The sequence below is a fragment of the Hypomesus transpacificus genome, chromosome 17 (genome assembly GCF_021917145.1).
Source record: "Hypomesus transpacificus isolate Combined female chromosome 17, fHypTra1, whole genome shotgun sequence".
NCBI lineage: Eukaryota > Metazoa > Chordata > Actinopteri > Osmeriformes > Osmeridae > Hypomesus > Hypomesus transpacificus.
In genome coordinates, this window is record NC_061076.1 from 16,793,712 (window position 1) to 16,806,693 (window position 12,982).

Sequence of the window (12,982 nt, forward strand, 5' to 3'; positions counted from 1 at the left end):
CCAAAGACTCGTAGAAAGACCGAGTCGGGAAAGGAACGAATCGTTCGTTTCCTCTTGCTACAGCCTATACAGGTCACGTGAAAAATGATCCAAAGACTCGTAGAAAGACCGAGTCGGGAAAGGAACGAATCGTTCGTTTCCCCTAGCTACAGAGCCTATGCAGGTCACGTGAAAAATGATCCAAAGACTCGTAGAAAGACCGAGTCGGGAAATGAACGAATCACTCGTTGAGAGGACTCGTTACTCCCGAGTCCTTATAAGGATTCGTTCAAAATGAACGAATCGTTCACGAACGACACATCACTAGTACGTTGTGAATATCACATCAATATATCATAGTAGAGCACAACTTTCGTAGTGATTCATGAGTTTTGTTTTCAATACCAAGTGTTTAATGGATGTGAGGGTGGATGGGAAGGATGTTAGTATAATTAGCCTATCTCTAGCATGATGGTTTATTTGAAGAGCAACTTTTTCAGTACTGGCGCCCTTTACACTTGACAATAATGTTTTTATACGGTTCTATTTGTGGTACAATGCTTGTGAGATTTGAAACCGTGCACTTTTGAGGTTAACATTGTCGACCCTGGGTGACATGTTGAATATGTTTTTCTGAGAACGGTCTTTAAATTAGCAAGCGTAGCCTACTGTTATTCTACCTACAAATGAAAGAAGATGTCGATTTGTGTTGTTCAGTGAACTGGGTGAACAAAGTCTATTGCATGTTGAACTTGGTGTGCAAGTTTATTGCATAAGAGTAAAGTTTCAAAGTTAAAACGACTCTGTCTTAATTAATAACCCACAGATGTAACCAGATTGATGTAAACAAGTGAAGTCTGAAAGCACACAATTCAAACGGTACCATCCAGGCTTATATTAAAGCAATAGTATGCAACGGGAAAATGCCAGCAAGGGATTGGAATATAAGTGTTTTTTTTTACAGTTATTTATCATTAGTATACTAAGTCTTGGGTGAGGTCGTGCACCTCTGCAGTCACTTCAACACCAAACCTTTTGAACAAGCCGACTCAAAGTGTATCGTGCCATCTGTCAGCCAGCACTGCTAATCTGATGGACACTTAAGTACTGGACACTTTATTTTAAGCAGCCTATAAATCGCTACATGTAGTTAATATCCTTGTGGATGCTCAGTAATATCTTGAATCAAATTGAAACGATTTATTTGTTTCTATAGTTTTGTAATCAAGCTTAAAAAAGCGAGGTCATCATAGATGAGAAACAGGCAATAAAGTATCATGTTTTTATAATTTGATTTAAAACTATGTTTTCACAAACCAAAGTCATTTTTATGATGTTGCAGATACTGCATATTGTATAAATGGGTGGGTTGTATTCTTGTTTTGTAAAAGAAAACCAACTGACTATAAAGAGGATGCACATGATCAACATTACATATGCCGAGTAGACATTATGACAGACAACAGCCTTTTTGTGAAGGCTGAATGCTCATTAACTTGGAACTGTTTCCAACAGATCCCCTGTTGGCCAATCATAAGAGATCTTAAGGCTCCAGAGAGACTCAACAAGAGAGAGCCTCAACCAGAAAGACTACAGAGATCTACTCAACCAGAGAGACCAAACAGAACAGTGAGACCTGTTATGGAGACACATCACTGTGACACCTCTGGGAAGAGCCTTTCCTCATCCGCTAACCTCAAGCAGCACATGATGATCCACACTGAAGAGAAGCCGTACAGCTGTGACCTTTGTAGGAAAACTTTTAGCCAGGCTTCCGCTTTGCGAGTTCACCACAGGATCCACACTGGAGAAAAGCCCTACAGCTGTGACTTCTGTGGTAAAACTTTTAGACGTAATGCCAATTTCAGAGATCACCGCAGGAGCCACATGGGAAAGAAGCTGTACAACTGTGACTTCTGTGGTAAAACCTTTAGCCGGGCTGAACGTTTAAGAATTCACAGCATGATCCACACTAAAGAAAAGCCCTACAGCTGTGACCTCTGTGGTAAAACCTTAAGTAATTCTGCTAGTTTCACAGTTCACAGGAGGATCCACACTGGGGAGAAGCCCTTCAACTGCGACCTCTGTGGTAAAACCTTTAGCCGGTCGACAGTTTAAGAGTTCACCGCAGAATCCACACTGGGGAGAAGCCCTACAGCTGTGACCTCTGTGGTCAAAGTTTTAACCAGGCTGCCCATTTCAGAGTTCACCGCAGGATCCACACTGGAGCGAAGCCATACAGCTGTGACCTATGTGGGAAAACCTTTAGCCTGGCTGGCAGTTTAAGATGTCACCGCAGGACCCACACTGGAAAGAAGCCCTACAGCTGTGACCTCTGTGATAAAGCCTTCTCTTCCTCTAGTGGACTGAAGAAGCACAGTAGGACCCACACAGGAGAGAAGCCCTACAGCTGCCCACACTGTGACTATTCAGGTCAAACAAATTACCATCTGAAGGGTCACCTGCGTATCCACAATAAAAAACAAACCAAAGCAGTGATGTCTGGGGCCAAGCTGTCCCAGCAGTCACCACCTGAGAGAACTTCTATATGACCCACAGCTGGAAGAACTACTGGCCTACACCTACTGGGACAGCACACACAGTAACACCAGATCTACAGTCCAACATGACAGCACATGCAGTAACACCAGATCTACAGTCCAACATGACAGCACATGCAGTAACACCAGATCTACAGTCCAACATGACAGCACATGCAGTAACACCAGATCTACAGTCCAACATGACAGCACATGCAGTAACACCAGATCTACAGTCCAGCATGACAGCACATGCAGTAACACCAGATCTACAGTCCAACATGACAGCACATGCAGTAACACCAGATCTACAGTCCAACATGACAGGACCCAAGAAATATACTCTACCCCTGTAATGATGGAGGGGAAGCTGTGTCAGACTGGGTAGAAACCAGAGGCCTGTTCCATAAAGCGAGTTTACCAAATAAACCAGGCTTATATCAGTTATTCAGATTCATTTCCTCGTTCATTCAGTTCCATAAAGCCAGCTCAACTCACTGCGAACTCAGTTACTATGGCAACGTATGCTAGGAAACTAGCCTGGTCCGGGACAGGCTAACTGTCAGGCTTAGCCCGTGTTGTTGCTTAACCAGACATTCCTCCGTAAACTCTGTCTGGGACCCTGGAAAAAATACAAATGTGTATGTAAACATAGCAAACGCATCTTAAGCAGAACTGGAGCCTACATGCAAGCACTGTATGGTGAATTAGGCCTACAATCATGACACCTACTAAACCATTGTGAGTAATGTCTAGATGTGATGATGGTGGTGTTTCGGAACCTTATTCTTCACTGTATTGTTATTAAATGAAGGTCTGAGGTCAGAAAAGCTTGTCTTCATCTTTTGTTCTTGCAGCAAGAAGGAGCAGAGAACATGGTGCACTATCTATAGTTCATCTGTATTTGTGTGTTTCACTGACATCTAAAGCACCAACTGCATCACAGGCACTGTGCACTCTCTAATAATGCCAGGAATATGTTTGTATGTACAAATTGGAATGAGTTTAGTTGTGTTGTGCAATGTAGAAATCCGTGTTCTAGGATATTTGAGATGAATAAGTGAACTCTTTCACATGTCCATGTAACTAAGCCAAAACGGAGAGTTTCCCCCCCAAGCTAAAAATGTATTTAGTCATTGCTATGTCGGGATCAGAACCTTTACTTTAATTAATAACATCATAGTTATAGCACTATGTGCCTTCAACTCATCAGAAGGGAATTATAAAGTTTGATGCAATAATGGAATACCGAATAACAGAGTCAAAGAATACAATTTTAACTGCCTTACCCAACCCTGCACTTAGTGATACCAGATATACCTCCCAACTCTGCTCTCACTGGAACATGCATCTTTACCTGTTTTAATTGTTGTGCATATATGAGCTATATGTATATTTGTATGTATGTGTGTATGTTTTGTATGTTCCCTTTATGTAATATGTGGTAGCCAGTATGTCTGTATGTATTTATGTTTGTGTGTACACCTCTTGTAATATATTGGTTATTTTTCTATCTGGACCTTGAGTCCATTCATTTTTATTTATAGAGCACATTTAAAAACAGCCACTGCCAACCAAAGTGCTGTACAAAATCATCAAATAGGGCAGAACAACAATAAATAAGAACAACAGACAAACAACACAATTACAGTAAGCACGAGTGACCCTAAACTGACTCCAAAGCTAAAGAATAAAAGTATGTTTTAAGACAAGACTTAAATCTCTCGGTGGTGGGGGATGACCTGATAAAAATGGTCAGTTTATTCCACAGAGTAGGGGCTACAGCTGAAAAGGCACGATCACCTTGTTTTCATCCCAGTCTGTGGAATGGCTAAAGGGAGCTGGTTTGATGATCTAAGGGGCCTGGAAGTGTGATACAGCATAAGAAGATCTGAGATATACAATGGAGCCAATCCATGTCAAGCTTTAAAAACAACTAACAATACCTTAAAATCTATTCTATATTTGACTGGCAACCAGTGAAGAGAGGCCAATATCGGGGAGATATGCTCCCTCTTCCTGGTATATCGGGGAGATATGCTCCCTCTTCCTGGTACCAGTCAACATTCTAGCAGCCGCATTCTGGACAAGCTGCAGGCATGATAATGATTGACAAATGCCATAATACAGAGAATGACAATAATCAATTTGAGACGATATCAGTGCATGAATAACAATTTCCAAGTCCTTGAAAGAGAGGAAAGATTTTAGTTTTGCACTAGTCCTTAAATGAAAGAACCTACCCTTGACAACAGAATTAATTTGTCAAATTTTTGTGCTGAATCAAAGATAACACCCAAATGTATATACCCTCTCTGAATTACATATTATTGTGATTCAGAGAGAGTAAGAAGTGAGAATGAGAAAGACAAACCAGAGCTGAGGAGAAGGTCTCAGGAGATGAAGAATCCACAGAACAATGCTTCACAGTTCCCTTTATGCACAAGAACAACCAATCACACCACATCTTGACCCTTATCAACACATGACTAGCAAGGCTTGTCGCCTGTGTGGATCATCATGTGTTGCTTGAGGTTACTGGATAAAGAAGGGCTCTTCCCACAGGTGTCACAGTGATGTGTCTCCATAACAAATCTCACCGTTCTGTTTGGTCTCTCTGGTTGAGTTTATCTCTGTAGTCTTTCTGGTTGAGTTTATCTCTGGTTGATTCTCTCTGGAGCCTTAAGATGTCCTTTCTGTCTCCGCCCACGATCAAGTATGATTGGCCAACAGGGGATCTGTTGGAAACAGTTCCAAGTTAATGAACATTAAGAGTTCACAAAAAGGGACATCTGTTGTCTGTCATAAAGTCTACTCTGCATATGTAATGTTGATCATTTAGTGAGCAGTCTGTTTTTCAGGTTTATTTTGTCTGGGGAAACACACACCACTGATGACAGCTGCATGCCCAGCAAACTAGGTCTATCCAATTGAGCGAAGAGGCATTTGCTTTACGAGTTCGGTTGAAACACGCCCCATACTCACAGCCCAGACTCATATTCTGACTAGAATGATGAGTATGACAACGTCAGGCTACCATCATACTAGAGCTAGGCTAATTACACTGACTGAAATCGAACCGGCAACCAGCAATTTTCTGATTAATAGCCCGATTCCCTAATCGCTCAGCCATCTGACCGCCCTGAGTTTCGTCATAGAAGACAAAACGTGACCGAGTGCCCTGTAAGGTGCCCTTAAAATGGTGTAAACTTGACTGTTCCCGTGACCTTACTTCCAATGGAAAAGGGTGCTTTTATGAAGCGCCCTTTATGCTGCCCCTACATGACAGTGTCCCAAATGTTGCCCTTTCCAAAGAAGACGATTAGATGGTGTGCCCATCAGCAGAGTGAGTCTTGAGTCTCTGAGAATATTTTTGGGATTGGACGTATATTGTTGGGTCTAGGTTAACTTGTTTGAGGTGTGGATTCTAGGTAAATTTCTTGTAATCTCTTTGCGCTCTGATCGGCTCTTTAATGATCACAGCTGCACCGTTACCGTGGAAACCACACAGACACGCACCACTCAGTCTCTCACACAGGTGATTGGTATTAGCTGATAAGTGGAGTCACATGACGGAGCTATTCAGTCAACTCAGACCGACATCTTGCAAACCCCTCGCTTGTCCCTCCCTCTTCCACACTGCCCCCCCCTCCCTCCCTCCCTCTTCCACACTGCCCCCCCCTCCCTCCCTCCCTCTTCCACACTGCCCCCCCCTCCCTCCCTCCCTCTTCCACACTGCCCCCCCCTCCCTCCCTCCCTCTTCCACACTGCCCCCCCCCTCCCTCCCTCCCTCTTCCACACTGCCCCCCCCTCCCTCCCTTCCTCCTCCACCCTGACCCCACCCCCCCAATATCTGTAAATAATTATGCTTTTTTGTCACTCAGGTAGCTATTTTAAGAGGGCGTTCTCCTCTAAAACAGCGATTTTTAAAGCTTAACGCTTCTGCATACCTCCGACATATTGCAACCCCCCCCCCCCCCACACACACACACACACATATAATTGAAAAATAAAACTCTGTTGAAGGAATTCTATATGTAATTATTGTGATGAGGTGCTTAATTTTCTGCAGGAAATGCACTTTCTATTTCTGCACGGTATTTCATTTTTGACCGTGTGAGACCGTGAAGGCCGCTGGTCTCACACTCCCGACCACTAGGTGGCAGTGATGGGTTAGCGTTGGTTGCAGTCGGCCATAATATCAAAAAGAAGAACTGTTTTTGTTGTCATTCCTGTGAGCCATTAGCTTGTTGTTGTGTTTCCCAGGTTAGTGCTCCGTAAATATCACATACATATATAATAAAACATATATCATATTACAGCTACACTTTACGTGGTAGTAGTGAATAATGAGTTTTGTGTTTGCGTGTTCAATAACAAGTGCTTAATAATAGATGCGAGGGCGGTGCTGCAGACAACCAAAATCCGAGAAAACGATGTTAGTATAATTAGCCTAGCTACTATGATGGTTTATTTGAAAAGCAACTTTTTCAATATTGGCGCCCTGTACTGTATTTTGTAATACGGTTCTGTGTGTGATACAATGCTTGTGAGATTTGAAACACTTTTGAGGTTAAGATTGCCAACCCTGCGTGACGTGTTGAATATGTTTTCATGAGAACGGTTTTTATATTATCAAGAGTAGCCTACGGTTGCGTAGCTACATACAAATGAAAGAAGATGTCGATTTGTGTTGCTCAGTGGGTGTACAAGTCTATTGCATGGGAGTAAAGTCTCAAAGTTAAAACGACTCAGTTAGTTACAGAACCCACAGATGTAACCAGATTGGTGTACACAAGATACGTCTGAAAGCATATAATTTCAAACTGTACCATCCAGGCTTATTTAAAGCAAATGTATGCAACAGGAAAATGCCAGCAAGGGATTGGAATGTGTTTTTTTTTATAGTTATTTATCGTTAGTATACTAAGTCTTGGGTGAGGTCGTGCACCTCTGCAGTCACTTCAACACCAAACCTTTTGAACAAGCCGACTCAAAGTGTATCGTGCCATCTGTCAGCCAGCACTGCTAATCTGATGGACACTTAAGTACTGGACACTTTATTTTCAGTAGCCTATAAATCGCTACATGTAGTTAATGTCCTTGTGGATGCTCAGTAATATCTTGAATCAAACTGAAACGATTTATTAGTTTCTATAGTTCTGTAATTCAGCTTTAAAGATCACATGACATGCTGTTTTTGGCTGCTTTTATATAGGCCTTAGTGGTCCCCTAATACTGTATCTGAAGTCTCTTTCCCGAAATTCAGTCTTGGTGCAGAATTACAGTCACTACGAGCAGTCCCACAATGAGCTTTCCTCAGGACGTGCCGTTTCTGTGTCTGTAGCTTTAAATGCTATGAGGATGAAAGAGGCGGGGCTAACTGCCATGCTTCGGTTGTTTGCAATATAGACGTGCCTATGGTTTGCAAGCCATGATGTCTTGAGGATGAACCAATATCGCGCTTGCAAGGTCGTAGCTCAATTTCTCATTGGTGTGCCAAGTTCTATCTGCATGCAAAGCAGAGAAAGGGGAGGTAACCTTCCTGCTTATGACAAAATAACAAGGATTTTCAAAATGTGAGCGTTTCTGCTTTCATGTGCTCAAAGGCGGATAAGAATACCCAGGGCTTGGTTTCCACCTATCGAAATTTCTAGCCACTGGGGGACCAAAGGCAGGCTATGGAAACTCATATTAATGCTAAATAACCTCCTAAAGTTAACATTTCATGTCAAGGGACCTTTAAAAAGCTAGTGCATCATAGATGAGAAACAGGCAATAAAGTATCATGTTTTTATAATTGGATTTAAAACTATGCATTCACAAACCATATTGTATAAATTGGTGGGTTGTATTCTTGTTTTGTAAAAGGAAACCAACTGACTATAAAGAGGAGTTGTTTGCTGGGCATGCAGTAGTCATCACAGTGTTGTGTTTTCCAGACAAAATAGACCTGAAAAACAGACTGCTCACTAAATGATCAACATTACATGTGCATAGTGGACATTATGACAGACGGCAGATGTCCCTTTTTGTGAAGGCTGAATGTTCATTAACTTGGAACTGTTTCCAACAGATCCGCTTGGCCAATCATAAGAGATCTTAAGGCTCCAGAGAGACTCAACCAGAGAGAGCCTCAACCAGAAAGACTACAGAGATAAACTCAACCAGAGAGACCAAACAGAACAGTGAGACCTGTTATGGAGACACATCACTGTGACACCTGTGGGAAGAGCCTTTCCTCATCCGCTAACCTCAAGCAGCACATGATGATCCACACAGGCGAGAAGCCCTACAGCTGTGACCTCTGTGGTAAAAACTTTAGCCAAGCTGGCAATTTCAGAGCTCACCGCAGGATCCACACTGGAGAGAGGCCCTACAGCTGTGACCTCTGTGGTCAAACATTCAGCAGGGCTAACTGTTTAAGAGTTCACTGCAGGATCCACACTGGAGAGAAGCCCTTCAACTGCGACATCTGTGGTAAAACCTTCAGCCAGCCATACAATTTAAGAGTTCACTGTAGGATCCACACTGGGGAGAAGCCCTACAGCTGTGACATCTGTGGTAAAACTTTTAGACATAAAGCCAATTTCAGAGATCACAGCAGGATCCACACTGGAGAGAAGCCCTACAGCTCTAACATCTGTGGTAAAACCTTAAGTAATTCTGCTAGTTTCAAAGTTCATCGCAGGGTCCACACTGGAGAGAAGCCCTACAAGTGCGACCTCTGTGGTCAAACCTTTAGCCGGGCTTCCAATTTCAGAGATCACCACATGACCCACACTGGAGAGAAGCCCTACTGCTGTGACCTCTGTGGTAAAACTTTTAGCCAGACTGGCAATTTCAGACGTCATCGCAGGACCCACACTGGAGAGAAGCCCTACAGCTGTGACCTCTGTGGTAAAACCTTTAGCCGGTCTAGCGTTTTAAGAGTTCACTGCAGAATCCACACTGGAGAAAAGCCCTACAGTTGTGACCTCTGTGGTAAAACCTTTAGCCAGGCTGCCCATTTCAGAGTTCATTGCAGAATCCACACTGGAGAGAAGCCCTACAGCTGTGACCTCTGTGGTCAAACCTTTAGCCATGCTGGCAGTTTAAAAACTCACCAAGGGACCCACATTGGAAAGAAGCCCTACAGTTGTGACCTCTGTGGTAAAACCTTTAGCCGTTCTAGTGCTTTAAGAGTTCACAGCAGAATCCACACTGGAGAGAAGCCCTACAGCTGTGACATCTGTGGTAAAACTTTTAGCCGGTCTAGCGTTTTAAGAGTTCATCGCAGAATTCACACTGGAGAGAAGCCCTACATCTGTGACCTCTGTGGTAAAACCTTTAGCCATGCTGGCAGTTTAAAAACTCACCACAGGACCCACATTGGAAAGAAGCCCTACAGCTGTGACCTCTGTGGTAAAACCTTTAGCCGGTCTAGTGCTTTAAGAGTTCACAGCAGAATCCACACTGGAGAGAAGCCCTACAGCTGTGACGTCTGTGGTAAAACTTTTAGCCGGTCTAGCGTTTTAAGAGTTCATCGCAGAATTCACTCTGGAGTGAAGCCCTACATCTGTGACCTCTGTGGTAAAACCTTTAGCCGGGCTTCCCATGTCAAAGTTCACAGCAGGATCCACACTGGAGAAAAGCCCTACAGCTGTGACCTCTGTGGTAAAACCTTTAGCCTGGCTGGCAGTTTTAGAATTCACCGCAGGACCCACATTGGAAATAAGCCCTACAGCTGTAAAAGCTGTGATAAAGCCTTCTCTACGTCTGGTGGATTGAAAAGCCACAGTAAGATCCACACTGGAGAGAAGCCCTACAGCTGTTACCTTTGTGGCAAAACCTTTAGCCAGGCTGCCCATTTCAGATTTCACCGCAGGACCCACACTGGAGAGAAGCCCTACAGCTGTGACCTCTGTGGTAAAACGTTTAGCCGGGCTGATGGTTTAAGATCTCACCGCAAGACCCACATTGGAGAGAAGCCCACAGCTGCCCAAACTGTACCTATTCAGGTAAAACAAACAAACATTTGAAGTTACAGTTTGTTCTCTTCTGAAATGTGCTTTCTTATTAAACCCAACAAAGTGAAACGCAATGTTTATATAAAACTCAACTGTTAACACGTGCTTGCATTAACAGTAAAACAATTAACTAATATTATCAACTGGTGATGGTATTTTTTGGAAGCATTTAAGCAAGTTTGCCTCTTAATTCATCTGTAACACCGCTGGGCTCTGAGGTGGATCAAAAGGCTGAGGTTATTTGCAGGGCAGCCCGGGCACACTGATGGGTTTGTGATCACAGGCAGACAGCTCTTGGTCTCATAAAAATGGCAAGTGAAAGCAGAGACGCAGACTCAGCAACTACATCTGATGCACCTTATTATTTTTAGCGGGATCAGTAAACGCACACCTTAAAATTATGAAACTAACTGAACTTTGAACTAGTTCAGAATTTAAATGGTGAACTATGAACGTGAACTATTCATGTTTACTTGTATGAACTAAACTTTGAACGAGTTCATGAGAGGTATGAGAGGTAGGGAGTCAGATAGCTGAGTGGTTAGGAAATCAGACTACTATTCTGAAGGTTGCCGGTTCGATTCCTGGCTGTGCCAAATGACGTTGTGTCCTTGGGCAAGGCACTTCACCCTACTTGCCTCGGGGGAATGTCCCTGTACTTTCTGTAAGCCGCTCAGGATAAGAGTGTCTGCTAAATGAGTTCAAGTTCAAGTCTTTTATTTGTCAGGTGCACAGAACAACACAAGGTTAGACTGGGCACTGAAATTCTTCAGACAAGACAACGCAAGTGACGCAACGCAAATGACTAAATGTAAATGTATCAACGTGCACAACATTGCGGTTGTGATGAGCATACGGTCGGAACAGCACCTCTTTTCAACAGCGTCTTAGCAAATCCTGCTTTAAATTGTGCAAGGTTTTCAAAATTGTCCTTGGTGAAATGGTTCGAGCAAATGAATAATTGAGTGTCAAACTTCACAGGGATCTTCTCATAGACAAACATCAGCCGTGCCCGTCGTTCCTTGGGAAGACTATGAAAAGTGTCAATATTCCCAGTACTGCCCAGAACACTGCACTTACGGCCATGGTCCTTTTTGAAAATCTTTGAAAAACTTCCAAACGTTCTTCTTAGTAGGCCTCATTGCCGTGGAAGAAGCTTACACAGAGCAGAAACGGTGGAGCCACATTTTGAAACCCGCCCGTTATTCAATGGCAGATTAAATATTGGAGATTTGCATTGGAAAGAAGGTGTCAATAGACTTTGAGGTTCACTGTTAGTCAATTTTACCCTCCAAACAGTCATTCCAACTATGACAAGGTAAACTTGGTTTTGCAGTCAATGACCCCTTTAAACATCATACTCCAACGTTGAAAATGATTATGCGGCATTCTGTTACACTTGTCGTTTTGACCGTTTCAACCTTTTATAAGGCCTATAAGTTTAAGTCAATTATGGTCGTCTTAATTCCGTTTTTTTTTCTGACTGAAAGCCGTAGATCTCAAACTCCCGACCAGTAGGTGGCAGTGATGCACTACTTCAGCGTAGTTTGCAGTCTGTCATAACATCAACAAAGAAGAACTGTTCTTATTGTCATTTCTGTGAACCATTAGTTTGTTGTGTTTCCCAGGTTAGTACGTCGTGAATATCACATAGTAGAGCTAAACTTTACATAGTTAGTAGTAAATAATGAATTTTGTTTTTGAGTGTTCAACACCAAGTGTTTAATAGATGCGAGGGCGGTGATGCAGACGACGAAAATCCCAGAAAACGATGATGTTAGAAGAGCTATTATATTTGCCTAGCTCTGGTATGACGGTTTATTTAAAGAACAACTTTTTCAGTATTGGCGCCCTGTACACTTGATAATTATTTTTTGAATACGGGTGACTTTTGAGGATAACATTTCTGACCCTAGGTGACGTGTTGAAAACGTTTTTATCAGAACGGTCCTTAAATTGGCAAGAGTAGCCTACTGTAGCCTGCCTACAAATGAAAAAAGATGTTGATTTGTGTTGCTCAGTGAACTGGGTGTAAAAGTCTAGTCATTTTTATGAAGTTGCAGATACTGCAAATTGTAAAAATGGGTGGTTTGTTTTCCTGTTTTGTAAAAGAAAACCAGCTGACTAAAGATGAGTTGTTTGCTGGGCATGCTGTTGTCATCAGTGTTGTGTGTTTCTCCAGACAAAATAAACCTAGGAAACACACTCCTCACTTGATGGTCAACATTACATATGCAGAGTGGTCATTATAACAGACAACAGCCTTTTTGTGAAGGCTGAATGCTCATTAACTTGGAACTGTTTCCAACAGATCTTCTGTTGGCCAATCATACTTGATCGTGGGCGGAGACTAGACAGAGAGGACATCTAAAGGCTCCAAAGAGACTCAACCAGAGAGACTACAGAGAGAGGATCAACCAGATATAAACACAATCAGAGAGACCAAACAGAACA

The 12,982-nt window shown here is 42.7% G+C and overlaps 1 pseudogene; it reads left to right on the top strand.

The window, feature by feature from the left end:
- Positions 1 to 1,532: 1,532 nt before the first annotated feature.
- LOC124479529 lies at positions 1,533 to 12,958 on the top strand (annotated as a pseudogene).
- The last annotated feature ends 24 nt before the right edge of the window (positions 12,959 to 12,982 follow it).